The sequence below is a fragment of the Kryptolebias marmoratus genome, linkage group LG14 (genome assembly GCF_001649575.2).
Source record: "Kryptolebias marmoratus isolate JLee-2015 linkage group LG14, ASM164957v2, whole genome shotgun sequence".
Classification (NCBI taxonomy): domain Eukaryota; kingdom Metazoa; phylum Chordata; class Actinopteri; order Cyprinodontiformes; family Rivulidae; genus Kryptolebias; species Kryptolebias marmoratus.
The window spans coordinates 23,681,232-23,688,460 of NC_051443.1; positions in this window are offsets into that span (position 1 = coordinate 23,681,232).

Consider the following 7,229-nt stretch of genomic DNA (forward strand, 5'->3'; position numbering starts at 1 on the left):
CCCACCCCCCCGTCCGCCTGCGTTCCCAACAGCAGTTTTGTTCTCGCCCAAAAAGGGCGAAGGCGGAGCAACCATTGTTTTTTTTCTTTTTTTGTCCGTACTGTTAGCGAAATACCTTACGAGTCACCGAACCAGGCTTCCGCGAGACTCGCAGGAAGTGATCGACCGGACGTAACCTCCACGACGGATTGCGCTTTTTGCAGTCGACCGGATTAAAGATGGCCGCCACCAGAACACAGAGACGTCCCTAACTCTGTCAGTTTTACAGCTGCTGCGCTGAAATGTGGCGTGGTCGTAGCTGAGGGTCATCCCCATCGTGGGAGATCAGGGTTTAGGGAGTCAACCCAATACAAGATGGCCGCCACAGCCTAGTCACCTTAGAAAACATAGAAATGACTCTAACTTGGTTCATTTTACAGATGTAGATCTGGTAGTAGCTGAGCGTCGTCCTCAACACATACTTTTGCTGAAAACTTTGGCATTGACCGTCGGAGTCACTCCTGTTTGTCTGTTAGCGAAATATCTCACGAGCCACTGGACGGATTTCAACGAAACCCTGAGGAGGCGATCGCTGGCTGCGCGTCTGTAACTGATTGACTTTTGGAGATGGCCGCCACGGCTGATCAACATTAGCGTACGGAAAAAGTGGCTGCAGCTCGGCCAGTTTCGGAGATTTGGAGATCGATGTTTACATGATGGAAGTCTCAAGGTTCGACCGGAATGGCCACGGCGCCGTCGCTTCTCGCTGTTTTTGGTCCGAAACCAGCGGTTGAGAAGCATTCCTTCAAGGAATGACGGGTCGGCGGGCGCCCGCTGCTCAGGAGTCGTCAGTGTCACGGATCTGCCCGGCATCGGTTGGAAGCGACCTCCGGGTAACGTCCGGTCCCCGTCTCTGCCCAGGGACGCCCCGCCACCGCGCCCCCTGTCCGCCTGCGTTCCCAACAGCAGTTTCGTTCTTGCTCAAAAAGGGTGGAGGCGGAGCAATCTTTGTTTTGTTTTTTTGTCTGTACTGTTAGCGAAATACCTCACGAGTCACCGAACGGGCTTTCGCGAGACTCGCAGGAAGTGACCGGATTAAAGATGGCCGCCACCGGAACACAGAGACGGAGATCGACGTTCAACGTGTCGCATGGAAGTCGCTTCTCGCCATTTTTTGGTCCGAAACCAGCGGGTTAGGCGCGTTCCTTCGAGGAATGACGGGTCGACGGGCGCCTGCTGCTCAGGAGTCGTCGATGTCACGGATCTGCCCCCTCCGCCCACGTGCCTTCAGAGCGGCGGTTTCATCGGATCCTTCCACGAGCCTCCTCTTCCTCCGAAACAACCGAGTAAATATTTTGCCGGGGGAAACTTCCAGTCCGGCGCCGCGTCTGCGCCGCTACCTGGCTCTTAATTGGACTGAGATCCACTCCCAGTCTCGTCTCGTGTTTCTGCCGCCGCCCCTCCCCTTGTTTAATTCCACTTTTTGTGAACTTTGCAATTATGCGGCGGCAGGTAGCGAGGCACCAATTATTTGCCTTACAAGTTTACACGCCGGCTCGGCTAATTCGCGCCAACCAGCCAGAGAGAGCGAGAACACGCCGCCGTTTCAACTGTAACAATCACTTTGAGTTGTTTTTTTTCCACTGCCTGGCACTCAGCGTTTCATTTCCAGTACATAAGAACAATGGATGGAGAGTGGTGGTTGGTTTGGCGGGGGGGTGGGGGGACACCGTCACTTATTCCACACATAACAAGTCTCTCCTCCTTTCAAACAGAAATCTCATCTGATTTCGTATCGGCCAGTGAAACAGTGCGGGGTGAGAAGCGAGCGAACAATCAATCTTTGTAATGTGATCCACGGATTGAGCGCGGCGTGTAAATGTTTGCACAGGCATCCATCCAAACGAATCCTGCAGAAAAAGAAGGAATCTATCCAGGGCAGGCCTCTCTCTTTATCTCTCTGCTGCCCGACGGCAGCGGGGTACCCGGCGCCTTATATTCCAGCGCTCCGTGCATTTTTCATATAGGCTCGCCTTTTATGTTTTATGTACGCCGGCTCGGGGGAGAACAGCTGTGTGGGCGCCGCATCCTCTCGAAGTTTTTTTTTTTTTTTTTGCAGCCGGGAGAAGTGGAGCAGAATGCCAAACGCGGCACCTGCGAGCGAACGAGACCATTACCATAATACGCGGGGAGCAACACCTCCAAAAACCAAAAAACACGCCGACGGGATTTACGAGTTCCCGTGCTCGTCTTCGCCGTGACCTCTCCTGACCCCGCCCAAAAAAAAAAAACCCAAAATAATCAAGACGTCGGACGCGACTGCCGCTCCGGGATAATCCGGCGTTACGTACGTCGTGGAAAATGGATTTTCTGTCGACATGAACCCATTACAGAAAACAAAACAAAAAAAAAAAAGCATGGTGTGATTTTATAATTGACCCTACTTAATCCACAAAGTTTATAATCCTCCTCTCCGTAAAGTCTGCACCGGATTAAACGCAAGAAAACAAGTTTTTTTGGCGATTTTTTTACATTATTTTTGTCTTTGCTGATCCTGCAGATTGTGTCTTTAAGTGTTCGGCATTAAAATATGAGGGCTTTTTTCGTGATTCTTTTAATTTATATTTGAAATTATAGACACTTGACTGAATATAATCGTTTAAAATCGAGCTCAATTTAAATTAATTATTAAAAATTATTAAAAGCTTCAATTTTTTTAAATTAACCACCTGCAGCTTTAAAAAGAGGCATTAAAGTCAAACAAAAGCGTCTCTTTTTTGGGATACGAAATATAAAATAATTAAAGTTTGAACTGATAAATGAGGAGGATAAATATGAATATTTGTTGAAGAGTTTCCGCCTGTGATTTCGGGTGTTTTACGACTTCATCGCCACACTTTTTGTTTTGTTTTTTTGGGTCCTCCCCAGGCTGAGGTCTGAGGACAGATGAAGTCTCTTTTTCGTATATGGGGGGACACACTGCCACCCAGTGTTCCAGAAGCAGGAAGAGTTTAATCTCAGGGATGCCCGTCCACCTCGGCTGGCGGCTTCGGCTGGGTATTTTTTCTGTCTCTGCGTTCAGGAATCTGCCCGATGTTTACACTGTCCGTGACCATCGCTCCGTCAAACATTACAGAGCTTTAATTCTCCTCAGCTCAGACCTAAAATCCAGAAAAAAAGCATTAAACGTGACACAAATGATGTTTAATCTTTCTGTACACTGAAACTTCTTTGGTCCACAATAACCACCAGTTCTTGATTGGAGTAAAATGGTTATAAATGAGTCGAGTTTATTTTTGAACCCATTTTAATCTGTTTTATAAGAACATTAGATTGTTTTTTCTTGTAGAAAACAGTTTAACATAAATGTTTTTGCCTCCTTGGAAGAGAGGTCTTTTTAAAAAGGTCTTAAAAAGACCTTTTTATTTAGCCTCTTTTTCACTAAAAAAGGTCTTAAAAAGATGTGAAAAAGAGGCTAAATCTGTGAAGACTCCTCCTGTTTTTTTAGTTTCCTGTGACAGAACCAGCTTTATTTTCTCAGTTTAGAATCTGAGGCGAAAAACGTCGTTCGGCCCGCCATGTTGGTCGGTAAACGCCACGCAACGATGGCTTCAAAGCAAACTAAACCCAGATATTTACTGACTCTTGACGTATGTGTGAGGGAACGATATACGCAGAGGTACGTATGTCCTTTAAGGCAGTGGTCTCCGATCCCGGTCCTGGAGGGCCACCATCCTGCAGGTTTTCCTTGTTCCTCTGCTCCAACACACCTGATTTGAATCAACAGGTGATTAACAGGCTTCTGCAGAACATGAAGAGGTGATTTAACAATGAATCAGGTGTGTTGGAGCAGAGAAACGAGGAAAACCTGCAGGATGGTGGCCCTCCAGGACCAGGATTGGAGACCCCTGCCTTACAGACTCGTAGTTCCTGTCAATATGCTCTATATTTCCAGAAGTATTTGCTCACCTCCCTTCAGACGAACCTGAGTTCATCCCATTCTTAATCCGTGAGGTTTAATCTGATGTTGGACCACCCTTTGCAGCTATAACAGCTTCAGGTTTAGAAGAGTTTATGGACATTTTAGACCAGTGGTGGACACCCCTGTTTTTGGACCATTCTTCCAGAAGCTCATTTGTAAAATCAGACACTGACGTTGGACAGAAGGCCCGGCTCGCGGTCTCCGCTCTGATTCATCCCAAAGCTCAGGTTTAATGAAACCCACTCCGTGAAGCTCTCCGTTCCTGAGCGGATCTGAAGGAAACAGGAAGTGTGGAGGTCTGGAGATGTCGGTGACCTCTGTGAGCCCACTCTGTGGTTTTACATGGCCCATCCCAATCCCTTCCACTTTGTTATAAAACCACTAACAGCCGACTGGAGTGATTCGTCGCGGGGAAATTTCACGTCCGGACTCATAGCTCAGGTCACATCCTACGGCACCACGCTGGAATTCACCGAGCTCCTGAGAGCGACCCATTCTTTCACTAATGGGTCACTTGCTTTTATACACCTGTGGCCGTGGACGGGATTAGAACACCTGAATTCAGTTATTTGGATGGGTGAGTGAATACTTTTGGCAGTAGAAGCGTACATCTCTATAGACCAGTGGTGCCCAAAGTTGGGTTCAGGACCTTATTGAGTCATTCCCACAAAAATCTGTTTTTTATTAGATACCGAGTTGTAATTTTGTGAGGATGCATTGATGACATGCAAGAAAATTACCCAGAATTCTGTTCATCATCTGGTTTGTGACCAAAACACGCTTGAGTGTCCTGAAAGCTAAAAGGAGTTTTTATTGTTTCCTTAATGACCAAATAAACTGATAGTTCCATGTTTTAAGGTACATATATACGGATCCATCGGTACAGAGATTTCTAAACGCGGCGTCCGTGTAGGAAGCGCCACTCAGCGGCGACGCGGTCGTTTCGTGGGTCAGTAGCCGAACTGTTGCGTTGAGTTTGGTGGCCTCCCTGACTTCCAGACACCTGGAAGCTCACATCTTTTCCCCCTCCCCCTCTGATTTGAAACTTAATTGAATTCTTCAAACGGGAATCATAAACGGTTAGCGGCCTTAAAATCGTTCGATCGTGCGACGGTGGAAATGATGAACCTGTTCACGTTTGAAAATCGGGAAAATTCTCATCCGAGACGAACTCGTCACATCACAGGCGGGGGTTTTTTTGGACCAAGATGAAGCTCGGTTTTCATTTTTACAGTCTGGCAGCAAAGGAAATCATCAGAGGCGTTTCTCTCTCGTTAATACGCTTTCATAAACTCCGAAACACGGAAACCGACAACTGTTTTATTCACAGTCCAGCTGGTGACAATTATTATTCATGGAGAAAGAATCGATTTGCAGACGGACTTTTTGTCTCCAGATGCTCAGAAAAAAAAAAAACAAGTCTCTCTTTAAGAAGCGCTCCGAGATTCCGGTTTTTGTTGTGAGGGGGTGCAGAATAAGGAAATTAAAAATTGAACAAACCTTTTCACAGTTTCACCAGCAGAGTTTACATCGACTATAAAAGTAATTAAACGCCAGTGGAGTGGAAACACTTCAGACTGAAACTCCTGAGCTTTAAATAAAACAAACTGTGATGCATTTTTTAATTTAATTTACTCTTTTCTTCACGTGGCTTCTCTGCTGAAAGTAAAACTCCAAACGAAACCTCCTCAATGACCTCTAGTGGTCACTTCTCTAATCACCGAATGAACAGAAACCTGCTCTGCCTTCAGATCATTTTTAAACATTTTTTCGCTTTAAAAATGTTACTTCAATATATAAATATAAATTGTAATAAATCAGTTGTAAAATGTTATAATAATAATAAAAATACACAAGCTCTATTGAAGTCTGAGGCTCCACTTGAACCAAGTTTAAAACGATGAGAACTTTAAAGGTGCAAAGTCATGAAGATTTGTCAAAAAAAAAAAAAAAACGAAATCAATTTTTTTTTACAGAAACAGCCGAAGTGACTGAAAATGTGTCGACATTTGTGCTGTTTGGGATGGAGAAATTCAACATTTTTGATTAGTTGTTACGTATTTATGATCAGATTTGTTCAGTCACGTCTGCAGATAAAAGTGCTTTGTTTACATTGAGCGTGGACCCGCATTTCAGAGTCGTGTATCGCTTTATCTGGAAAACTTCTGGATTAAAACTCTTTCAAACTGCGCCGTTTGACGTACTTCAGGAGAACCTAAATGAAGAGTGTGGTTTTTTTTGTCTGTTTTTGGACATTTTTTGAAATGGTTACACTTGACGCTTTCAGGGTAGGTTTGCAAAGTCGATATTTTGTCACTGAATCTAAATTTATGAAACAAAACGCAGTGAAATCTAAAAACCTGGCATGTGTTAGGATGCGTAATACGTTCCTTATTAGTCCCGCAGGCAGGAAGCTGCTTTTCAACCCATTTATTCATTTTCTAAAACAGTTTGGAACATTTCAGAGCTAGGAAAAATAAAAAAAATATATCAAGTTTCAAGAGAAGTTGCAAATATCTCGTTCTTGTTATTTCGGCTGCTCTCTTCGGGGGTCCTTACGGTCTCCTCCATCCGTAGACCTGCTCCATGTCCACCTCCCCAGACTCTCTTCCACCTGTACTCTCACTACAGACCGCCCTCGATTTTGAGTCGCTTTGGTCAGATACCGTAGCTGCGCTTTTAATGTCTCGCAAACCAAAAGAAAAAGGAAGTCCTAATTAGTGGCTTCTTTCTGTGGAGATAGAACTGACCAGTAGGACCTACGGTACGCCTAACTGTGGCTGTTAATCGATTCTTTTGTTCACTCCGGCCCCCATCGACGCGAGCCCGAAGCTCCATTATGGACTAATAAGGGGAAGGATGGGCAGGCAGACGGAGCGTGAAGAGAGCGATAGTTAGGGATGAGGAAAGATAACAAGGAGGACAAAACACCCTGCAGGATTAGCAAAAAGAGTGGATAATAGGGACCAAAGATAAACCACGAAGTGGGAGCGAAACTGGAGAAAAAGGATTGGAAATGAGCAAATCATGTGCTGTAACTTATCCTCCCGGTTCACCGGGGACTTGGGAGGTTTTTGATCCGGGCCGCAGGACGGTTCACCTCCAGGTAGCTGCGGGGAGATGGGCGTGATGTTTCACACTCGAGAGGGTCTCTGCTGCTCCTAAGTGGCTGCACCGTCCGCCGGCGTCATATACCGGTCCCAGCACGGTGCTTTGTCAATGTGCTGGGACTAATCCAGGAGGGGGGCCCACGTTTTCTTTCACCCTA